This window comes from Triturus cristatus, chromosome 7 (assembly GCF_964204655.1).
Source record: "Triturus cristatus chromosome 7, aTriCri1.1, whole genome shotgun sequence".
NCBI classification, from domain to species: domain Eukaryota; kingdom Metazoa; phylum Chordata; class Amphibia; order Caudata; family Salamandridae; genus Triturus; species Triturus cristatus.
The window spans coordinates 877,989,367-878,001,627 of NC_140590.1; positions in this window are offsets into that span (position 1 = coordinate 877,989,367).

The window sequence follows — 12,261 nt, forward strand, 5'->3', positions numbered from 1 at the left end:
TTGCATCTCTCCATGTGAATATAGTCGATTTGCAACACCTCAAAAGGATATGTCGGGGGAGCAAAATGACCTGCCGGAGTTGGGGTTCCTTTTCTCGGATTGTACATCAAGCAAATGATACAATGCTTCACCACATTATCTGCACATTTTGGAATCCCTTCATTCAGCCACACTGGAGCCAGAAGTTTACATATTCCTTTCGCACTGATGTGGGCTGGACCATGCGCCATAGTAACTACAGGCAGTACATAGGCGTCTGGTAACAGCCAACGCTGGTGTTCTGACAATTCTATCCAACATCCTGTTCCGTCTAACATTCCTGTACTCTCTTTCCACTTTCTCAACTCTTTCTCTGTAGCATCTCCCTGAATCGATCTCACACTTTCTATTGTGTCCTCACACATCCCTCTTTCCCTGACCCAATTCGCAGGGCCCGCAACATACATGCGACTTGTAGCATCTCTGGCTGTCCTTTTTGCTACCTCGTCCGCAAAAGCATTTCCGCGACCAACATCATCAGTAATCTTCTTATGCGCACTACATTTCCCAATTGCTATCTGGGTAGGCAAAGCAACTGACTCAAGAAGATCAGTTACCAATTGACCATGCTGTATTTTAGTACCGTGGGAGGTAAGGAATCCTCTTTCCTTACACAAACGTCCGAAGCTATGCGCCACACCGAACGCATACTGGCTGTCGGTATACACATTCACTCTCTTTCCTTTAGATAACACACACGCTCTGGTCAAAGCTATCAGTTCGGCCGCCTGAGCTGAATTATGTCTGATGCGTGCTGTCTCCACAATTGTATGCAAGGTGGTAACAGCATAAGCTGAAGTTGTCTCACCATTTGGGAGTTTGAAACAAGACCCATCCACCCATAGGATCCCATCTGGATCCACTAGCGGCGTATCTTTCAAATCAATTCTACCTTTTGTCTCCTCCTCAGTACGGAGAAAACAATCATGTTGTTCTTGAATACCTTTCCCTTCCGGAAGAGGTAACAAAGTGGCTGGATTTAAAGTGTTACATCGTTTGATGTGCACATGACTAGCCAAGAGCGTCAGCTCATATCCAGAAAAGCGAGCACTTGTAAGATGCTGCGTTTTCGTCCTATTTAGCAAGGTATCCACTGCATGTGGTACCATAACAATGAGAGTATTATCTAGCACCATTCCAGCAGACTGACCAATAGAAATCGCTGCTGCTGCTGTAGCTTTAAGACAACTAGGCAATGCCTTGGCTACTGGGTCTAATGTAGCTGAAAAATAGGCACATGGCTGCTGTTTATCTCCAAATCGTTGTGTTAAGAATGACAACGCACAACCTTCTCTTTCATGGACATAGAGCGTGAAGGGCTTACTGTAATCCGGAGTACCCAACACAGGAGCAGAACACAGAGCAGCACGTAAATCAGTAAAACTCCTCTGACATTCGTCAGTCCAAGGAAGGGGTTGGGGTGTGTCTTTCAAAGTGAGTGCTAATAAAGGTTTGGCCAACAAAGAAAAATTTGGGATCCATTGCCTACAATAAGAGGTAATGCCCAGAAAGGCACGCACCTCTCTTTGTGTGGATGGCACAGACATTTGCGCAATTGCTTGAATTCGTTCTGGGGTTAATCGCCTTCCCTCCTTTGATAAGAGATGACCCAAATAGGTAACCTCTCGACTGACATATTGTAGTTTAGAAGGCGAAACCTTATGATTAAGATCAGACAAGGGACGTAACAATGCAACAGTCACATTCCTGCAGACACCCTCTGAATCAGCAGCAATTAACAAATCATCCATATATTGAATAAGAGTAGCACCTGGGGGCAAAGGGAAAGCATCAAGCTGACATTTCAGAGCTTGACTATAAATGGAGGGGCTTTCACAATAGCCTTGGGGTGTGCGCTTGAACCGGAAACTTCGGCCTCCTAGAGAGAAACCAAAAATATCCCTACTCTCTTCGGCAATGGGAATGCTGAAGAAAGCATTTTTCAGATCAATAACAGAAAACCAAGCCGCTGAGGCAGGTATTATAGTTAACAGGGCAGTAATATCTGGGACAACAGGAAACTGTGGTACAACAATTTTATTAACCTCCCGAAGATCAATCACAAAACGATAAACAGGAGGCTGAGAAGGGTCAGTGCGTTTAAGAACAGGAAGAATAGGACTATTACATAAATTTCCTCTCGTTTCCTCAATCACACCCTTCTGAACCAAATCATAAATGATATCCAAAAGCGCTCTTTCACCTTCATTGGAAATTCTGTATTGAGGAATGCGTGGCAATTTAGCATTGGGCTTGAGAGTAACAACATAGGGCGGGATCTCAAGACAACCAACATCATTTGGACCCGTAGCCCAAAGCGTTGCAGGAAGAGAGAGCAATTCAGGTGGGAATTGATCTTTAGACAAATACATTGGAGAAGTCAATTTCTGCCCCAAAGTAAGATGTACACCAGAAGGAGAACAATATATTGTTGCATGCAATCTTTTCAATAGATCCAAACCCAACAGATTCTCGCCGCAACCAGTTGTTAAAAGAAGAGGAGCTTCCAAATCATAAGGGCCAATTGAAATAGGCAGAGGGCTAGAGACCGGATTACGAACTGGGGCGCCAGAAAATCCTACTGATACATTAGTTGAGCCAGACAAAGGTGTCCCAGGGAGTTTAGAGTGAATGATAGAACTTCTCATCGCACCAGTATCTAAAAGAAATGGCTCTGAAGCACCCATTGTAGTGACATTAACATAAGGTCCACTCTGATCTACTGGAATCGATACAACTCCCTCACTTTGTCTATGGCTGTCCTAGTTAGCGTGAAGGCTTTCATTTTCACCTTCAACATGATAATCATCATTGTAATACTGTGTAGACTGAGTATTTTGTTGATCAAAGTAGTTCATAGAATTTGGAGGGGGAAGGGAACGCTGTTCTTGGGTCAACACACCTCGACCTCTACCCCTGGGCGCTAACTGATAAATACCACGACCTTGTGGAGCAGATAGTCCTCCACTACGCTGTAATAAAACCGGGCAACTATTCTTAAAATGACCCTCCTCTCTACAATAGGCACATTGGATAGGACCTAATAACGGTCGCGGAATAAAACGCTCAGGCTCTTGATACACCCTCTGAAACTGTGGAGGCTGTTGAAACTGGCGCTGAGCAAGACGTGGAGGATAAGCCTGTTGCAGAAGAACCTTCGTTTTTAATTCTTTAGTCTTTTTCTCTTGCTTATCTTTCTCCTCTCTATCCCTGTTCTCATAATATTGAGCAGTAGCCAATATCTGAGCAGAGGAAGAAACAGCCCATGAACTTTCAGAGTCTTTCAACTTATGTGACAGCTCGGGAAGCAAATTAAATATGAATTTATCTACAAATAATCGCTGTCCACCCTCCGTAGTCATATCCTGACCACTGTGATCAATAAGCGTCTCCTCAAAACGAGTGAAGAAATCAGAGACACTCTCATCTTTCTTCTGTTTACACGCAGTTAGTTTATCCCAATTAACTCGCAAGGCGGGCATCATCGTTTTCATTAAAGTAATAATCCTACCAGGTAGTTCTGAAATCAAAGCATCAGGCTTAGCACCACCCACTTGGGCTCTATCTGCGGCAATTATAGCATTCCAATCACCACCTAATGCTTGGGCGTGATCCTCTCTCCGAATTCGAGCCCATAATGCTTGTGGGACTACATTCCCCATCAACATATCAATATCGGCTAAATTCATAATGCAGGCATCAACAGTCTGGGACAACTCTTTATAATAACCAGCAGGGTTTTTACGGGGATCTGGTAGAGACTGTTTAAGAGCCAAAACTTCAGATCTTTTCCAGGGGACATGTACCCATATACGCTGGAAATGCGCGGGAACAGCTGAATTAGCGCCTGCTGCTGCAACCGCTTCTCTCCACACTGGAGGAACCTCTCTCATTGGATAATGTTTCAATGTCAGCCTAACAGCAGGATCGGAATCAAGGAAAGTCTGTGAGGAAAATAGGGATCTAAAAGTGACAAGTGTCTTTACGGCGTCCTCAACCTTAGGACCCACAATGAGTCCCTTATCGAAATTAGCCTGAACATCCAACAGACCCTGAGGAACTGAACCCAAATCCATATCCTCCCATCCTTTAACAAGAGTATCACACATAACATTAAAAACATATCTCTGCGTGGGCGCTTCCCACTGATGAAAGGTGGCCATGATATCATTCACACTATACTGGGGACCCTTCTCGATCCATTTGCGAGCGATAGAGTCCAATACCACCCGTTCATCGAAGGCTAGAAGCTGACTACGAGACTGTCTTCCAGAAAAAGCCAGAGACATATTAAGAGTCTCAAAGAAAGGAGACAGAAACCCAGAGACAGTATCTGTGATCCGTTTACGGACAGTAGGAGAATTGGACATAAGGACAGGGGACAAGGTATTGGGTGAACTAATAGGAGAAGAACTGGCAGTTATAAGAGGAGCCGAAGGCAAAGGAGATTGTGGTTCAAGAGATGGAGGTAAAGCAACCGGTGTCAAAGGAAGTGGGGGTGGCAATACTTGAAGGGGCAAATGCGGAAGAACCGGAGCAGGCGGAGGCGCAACTAATGGCTGAACTGGTTGTAATAATGGGGGTGCATTAGCACCTTGTGCATAGGGAGGAGGCAATCTCAATAGGTGAGACATCAAAGGGTCTTCCTCCAGTTCCTTACTTTTATCAGGAGGGGAAGTAGGCAACACCGGGTAGCATTTATCTATCGCCGTACGATGCTGTCTCTCTGAAATTTCCATTTCATGATCAATCTCATTATCTTTAAACTGCTGAGCAGCCTGTATAATCGTTATACCTTGTGCTTTCTTATCTCGTTTTGCCTGCTTAATTTCTCTCTGTTTGGCTTTCTTGCGCCAGAGGCGGAAAGAGTCAAACATTGCCGGCCGGGCTTTTCTTTTAAACAAAATTGCTTCCAAATTATCTAATACGTCAGGCTCAAAGCTACCATTCTGTGGCCACTGCAAAACACCATCGTTCTTTGTGTATCGGATCCATGCCTCATTAAAGGCAATGGGGCCAACACCATGTTTAGAATAAAGCTCATAAGTGGGAGTTCCAACCGAAGGAATTGGACAAGAGTCCTCCAGCCGGGAATCCCTATCACAACCAAAACAACAAAACTTCCTAAACTTACTCAGACCAGGCATCGTTATTTCACTGGACTGTTCACAAACATCAAGGGGTTGAATCAATTAACACAGCACAAATGTACTCACCCCTCGTCTTCGGCTTTTGCAATAGCCGAATCAAAGACCCAAAGACAAAACAAAATAGTGGGAGCTACCCACCACCAATACTTAACTAAGTGTCTTCTTACTCCAACAGAGGCCCGTCTAACGTCTCGCATTACCATACATCACCAAAAAGGGCCAAAGCAAGGCGGCAGTCAGGGCAGCAGTCGTCAGCAGCCGTCAGGAAGGAGAAACTGCGCTGAAAAAGACCTTCGGACCACTTCGACATAGAGGGGTCGCTTGACGTGGTTCGCGATTCCTCCAGAATTTTCTTGCGGGGCTCCTCACAACCTTCAGGCAAAACCGCTACCTCTGAAGCCGCCTCACAGAGGGCACCAATTGAAGAACCTAGGCCTTATGAGCCTGGCGGCGCAGGGTACGCCTTAATCTTCTGAGTTCACCTGCTTTATTGAACAGAGACACAGGACACTCTGTTGGGCGTAGAAGATCAGGTTTATTAGCTGCAGCTGAGTACAGTTGTCCCAGAAGTACACTCGGTATGTTCTTAGGAGACTGCCACTTCACTCCGTGGTGCACAATCTTTTATAGCACATAGATAGTATAAGATTAACAAAGAACACTCCCAATACATACATGGTTAACCAATGAGAAAAGTTTGAAAACAAGGCATAACCAATGAGAAGAGTTTGAAAACAAGATACCAAGTAACCAATGAGAAAAGTTTGAAAACAAGACATAACCAATGAGAAGAGTTTGAAAACAAGATACCAAGTAACCCAAAGCCTCTCCTTCAATTGTGTGTGTCACCCCTCCCCACAAGTCAATCAATGATAGTGTATTTGCAGGTGGCAGGACACATTTGTATGCCTTGGAGGACAGTTGTGAAATGAGAGAATACAAGTAGAGAATAGCGAAGGCCAGAAGATAAGATAAAGTCAGGAAAGAATGGTGCGAACCAACAGCCAGTTGAGACAGGGATCAGTCGGACCAGACGGGGATTAGTGGACTCAGCCAGTCCCTGAAATCAGTCTTGTAAACAGTGGCAGGAGGTTATTTTTAGGGGTGGGCGGAATTTGCGTAATCTCGTTACGCAAATCTCCGCGAAACGGTAAAAAATCTCCGCGAACGCGCAGAAATTCCGCGAAAACACACGGAATTGCTTGTTCGCGATGCTTTTTTCCTGTTCACAATCACTGTTTGCGTGCTCGGGGAGAAATATCTTGCGAACACGCATTTTGAGAACGCGAACAAGCAAAAATTTCGCAAAGTCGCGGAAAGCGAAATTTTGGGCAATTTCGCGGTCTCCGCAGAACGCGAAATTACCCAAATTCCGCAAATTCCACGAACGTAATTTACCGCCCAGGCCTAGTTATTTTGACATGTTGCAGTGAGATCAGCAGAAAAACTTCGTTTATTGTGCTGCCTTAGTGAGGGCAACACAAAAATGGCAGTGATCAACAAAATGGTGGCTAAATACGAGTGAGATCGAAAATCGAATTTCCTCAGTATGTGTGAAGGAGTGTGTTTGAAGGTAATTATGTAAAGGTGTATGGGTGCAGTTGTTGTGGTGTGGTCTGTATCTGCAGTGAGTCTGTTGGTAAGGCTCATGGTTTGTGTGTGAGGGCCCTTTTTATTAGTCCATTTGTGGGTGTGCCTGAGTTTGAAATTTGGGTGGGTGTGTTATAAGAGATGGTTGTGAGTTTGGGCCTCTGTTTGCCTGTTTGGATGTGCCAGGTCAGTCATTTTGATGTATTTTCTCCTGTAGACGTGTTTTGTGGTGTTGTGTGAGTCGAATTGACCCTCCTTGTGCTGTTTTACAGTGTCCTGGTTCAGTACGAGTCGTTTTAGCGTATGTATGGTGCGTACAGACGCGATGCTGGTGTACGGGGCTGGGGTACAGTGCGTCCAAGTACGGGTCTGGGATACGGGGCTGAGGTACGGCGCATCCAAGTACGGGTCTGTTGTATGGCGCATCCAAGTACGGGGCTGGGGTACGGCGCGTCCAAGTACGGGGCTGGGTTACGGGGCTGGGGTACGGCGCATCCAAGTACGGGGCTGGGGTACGGGGCTGGGGTACGGGGCTGGGGTACGGGGCTGGGGTACGGCGCATCCAAGTACGGGCCTGGGGTACGGCGCATCCAAGTACTGGGCTGGGGTACAGCGCGTCCAAGTACGGGGCTGGGGTACGGGGCTGGGGTACGGCGCGTCCAAGTATGGGGCTGGGGTACGGTGCGTACAAGTACGGGGCTGGGGTACGGGGCTGGGGTATGGCCTTTCCAAGTATGGGGCTGGGGTACGGCGCGTCCAAGTACAGGGATGGGGTACGGCACGTCCAAGTACGGGGCTGGGGTACGGCGCATACAAGTAGGGGGCTGGTGTACGGGGCTGCGGTACGGTGCGTCCATATACGGGGCTGGGGTCCGGTGCAGTAATGGGGGGTACGGTGCTGACATACGGGGGGTACGGTACAGACAGACGGGGTACGTGCGGCCATACGTGGGGGGGTCTGTACGACTTGTATCCCAGGCACAGGTTTACCCGGGATACGAGTCATACGGAGTTCACTCCCACGGGACTTTTTACATACGCTTGTGTATTGGGAAGGGCGGTATGGATCGTACTTGTGCGCTCGGACTTCATTTTTACGAGTTGTACGTAAAACATTACGACGACGTCTCGTAGACATTTTCCCGATACGAGTCGTATGTATTTTACACGTACGAATCGTACTTCACCGGTGGGACGGCACTTGTACGATTCGTACGTAAAAAAATACAGATGCGAGTCGTACGGGACATTTTTTTACAGGATTGGAATCGGCACCCAGATGTTAAAGTGACAATATAATTATGTGGTAAGACCTCAACTTATGTTAAAAAACATGAAATTCACTGGAAAACAACAGTTAAAGTAACGTTATAGTTAAGTGCTGTACTGAGGCAAGAGCTAACATTAAATAATTCAAAAACACTGAAATACAAGTTACAAGTTATAATTTAGTGAAATAACTGTATCATGCACCCCCTTCTGTTTCCATCGAGCCACCCAACATGCCATGCTCTGCCTTACTCTCTCTGGAAAATAAGCTAGGCTCTCTAATCACCTCCATCTCCCAGTTTTAAGCTCCCAGATTTCCACTTTTCCATACACCTCAATTCCTTTGGAAAACACTCACCCTCCCACGAGAGACACCTCACCCCCACACCCCATAATAGCCAAGCATAACCTGTCATCTGCAAACTCACACAAGCCCTCGAACGCCACCCTTCTTCCACTTCCAAGTAACCCTACTATCTACACCATTCAGACCATTTCCTCTGTCAGAACCACTCATCCAGCTAAACCCTCCCGAGCACCCTCATATAAGTACAATATCCCCATCACCCCTCATAGCCCAAGTGCCCCGTCACCAAAACAGTTGCGACAGAGCTGCGATGTATGCTCCACAACTGCAGATCTGCAATAAAACACAAACCTGAAATCTCCGATACCATCATCCTGCACAATATTGACATGCTCTTCCTCACAGAGACCTGGTTCAACGATACCTCTCACTCTATGTTTGATCTCCTAGTACCCACAGGCTATTCTATATTTAGAAATGACAGAATTTACAAAGTTGGGGGAGGTGTTGCAGTCATCTTTAGAAACTCCCTTCAACTTAAGGCTTTTCCTAACAGCTCCTTCTGCACTTTTGAATGCCTATCTCTTGAGCTTCATTTACACCACCGCTCACCTCTCAGATTCCATGCTATTTACCACCCGCCTGGTAGCAGCCCTTCGTTATGGAGCAACTCATGGACTGCATCAGCGACCAATACTCGCAAAGTGACAATCAAATCTTCGTGGGGGACTTCAATGTCCACTGGGGCTCGCCTCAAGACACCTCTGCGAATTTGCTGGCCACCTTCCTTTCTGCTAACGATCTTATAAAACACTGCACAGAAACAACACACTCTAAGGGCTCAATCCTGGACCTTGTTATTTCTAAAGCAGGCCTGCTGACTATCGCTACCCCTATTCATGTAGGCTGGTCTGACCACCTCCTCATCCCATTCTCTCTTCACCTATCACACTCTATAACTCTCGGCCAACCTAAGAGGGCTACTTCCTGGTTCCGTGACACTAAAAATATTGACCTCGGCACCATCTGTGATTCTGCTTTGCTATCACTCCCAAGGCTAGATCCGGACCTAGATGTTAACGAACTCACCTCCCAATGCCTCACAGTCCTTGCAGTCGAAATCAATAATGCCACTCCTCTCCAAAGCAAAAAGAAAAGGCCCACTCCCTCAGCACCTTGGTTCAACAAATCCCTCTATGAAGAAAGGAGGTACCTAAGAGTCCTTGAGAAACAATGGAGACAAGTGCCCTCCACCGATAATTTGGCCATGCTTCGTTCAGCAAGATCCAAGTACCACAAGCACATCTTCCTTTTAAAAGCATCGCACTTCAAATCCCTCCTCGACTCAGCCAAAAATAGACCCAAAAAACTATTCAAACTCATCAAGAACCCAAACTGCTCTCCCCCAACCTCCAAGCTGGAGGATTCTACTAAGAAAGCAGCGGAATTCGCTACTTTCTTTGACGAAAAAGTGAAATCACTTGTAGATCAGGTCATTCATCCTACCCCTACAGAGGAGCGCAAATCCTTAACCATTTGGCAAAACTTTGACCCCATATCTGAAGATGCCCTCCTTAAATGCATCCTCGATACAAAGCCCTCTAACCATTCTCTTGACCCCATCCGTAGTGTCATTGCCATTGACTTCTATACACATTCTCTTTCCTATTGGACCACTCTGGTCAACCTCTCCCTCTGTCAAGGCTCCCTTCCTGTTTCCTTCAAAAATGGGCAGGTCACCCCTCTGCTTAAAAAACCCACCGCTGATGCGAATTACCTCAACAACTACCGCCCCATTACTAACCTACCTTTTCTTGCGAAAATCACAGAAAAATGTGTAGCGAAACAACTCTCTCGTCATATCAAGGACAATGATCTTCTTGACAACTTCCAGTCCGGCTTCATGCAAAACTGCAGCAATGAAACAGCCCTGCTGCAAGTGATTGATGACGCGATACGAATATTCGATTTGGGAGAGTCTTCTCTTTTAATCCTCCTTGATCTTTCTGCAGCCTTTGACACTGTCAATCACAACACTCTCCTTAACACTCTTCAACAGAGAATGGGCATAGAGGACACTGTGCTTAAATGGTTTTCCTCCTTCCTCTCGGATAGATCCCAAATGATCAAAATAGCGAACAGTCTTTCTTCTCCTTTGGCGGTCGGTCAAGGTGTTCCTCAAGGCTCTTTACTTGCACCCACATTTTTCAATCTCTATTTAGAACCTTTGGGAAATCTCATTAGTAAATCCGGGATCCACTATCATCTCTATGCAGACGACACTCAAATCTACCTTAAGGTGGCCTCCACTCACGATCTCTCCTTCCTAAGCTCTACTCTTGATTCCATTCAAAACTGGATGTTAACTCATCAACTGATTCTTAATCCCTCCAAAACTGAATTCCTCCTCCTCTCCTCCTCACTTTCTCTTCCCCCTGTTCAATCATGGATGGATCTACTTAACAATAAACCCATCATTGCCGACAGCGCAAAATACCTTGGTGTCATACTCAACAAAAAACTCAATCTACTCTCCCACATCGATTCCGTTGCAAAGTCTGCTCGATACCAACTGCGCCTTCTGTGGGGGATTCATCACTTCTTCCCGGAGCACGACCTCAAAACCCTGGTCCAATCGCTGGTTCTCTCCAGATTGGAGTATTGCAATTCTCTTCTTACTGGCCTCCCCAAATTCCACCTGTTCCCCCTGAAGTCTGTTCTCCATTCAGTAGCTCGTTTCATATATGGGGCCAAAAGAAGCGACCACATCACACCCATTTTATCCACCCTCCGTTGGCTTCCCATCGAGGCAAGATCTATCTACAAGACTGCCTGTATCACCCATAAAGCCTTGCACTCCTCCTCCCCTCGCTACCTGGCGAATAAACTGAAACTCTCTGGAGGCTCCAGACCATCGCGCAATGCAGAAAATCTATTGCTTGAACCTCCCACTTTCAAGAAGGAAAGATCGATGGCCCAATCCTTCTCAGGCAACGCGGTGAGAATCTGGAACTCACTTCCGCCTCAGCTCTGGACCACCACCTCTTCCCAGGCCTTCAAAATTGACCTCAAAGCTCTCCTCCTTCAAAGACACTTCCAAATTTAATTCACGCCCTCTATTTTCTGAAGGAAGTCCTTCCACTATAGGAAATTCTTTTCTCCATGCCTATAGAAGTGCCTTCCCAGTGTGTTCTTATGTTTTGAGGGTCTGCCATTTAGTGCAGTATTATACCTTCGACTTGTACTTTTTACTCTTTTGTAACATGCACACGTCACCTTTCCTTTTGTAACGTATCATTTGCTACCTCTTGTATTTTGTTTGCTTTTGATACATGCACAATTGCCACTATTGCCTCATGTAATGCAACGTTTGTTTTCGTGTTTTGAGTGTCTGCCATTTATTGCAGTTTTTTACCTTTTCGTGTACTTTGTATGCTTTTGTAACCTGCACACATGCCACTTGTTACTTTTGTAACGTATCGTTTGCTACCTCTTGTAATCTGTTTGCTCTTGATAGTTGCACAAGTGTCACTACTGCATCATGTAAAGTAACGTTTGCTTTTGTAACTTGCTCCTCATGTATCATCACTGTTCCTATTGTGAAGCGCTCTGACACCTTCGGGTAAAGTCAGCACTATATAAAAACGCATTAAATAAATAAAATAAATACATTAATAAATGCATTACTTTTTACCTCACAAATTACATCACTCATGACATGTTAAATGACTTCATTGATGACATCACTCATGACATCTCAGTCATAGTCTCTGGCTAGACCCTTCATCCAATCTGCATCGGGACATGGACTCGGTGACCTGGCTCCATAAAGGCCCTGCACCTAACACTCCTCAGCATCAAGCTTCCACTTCAAACAATCTTCAGATATATGTGAGATATGTGTGA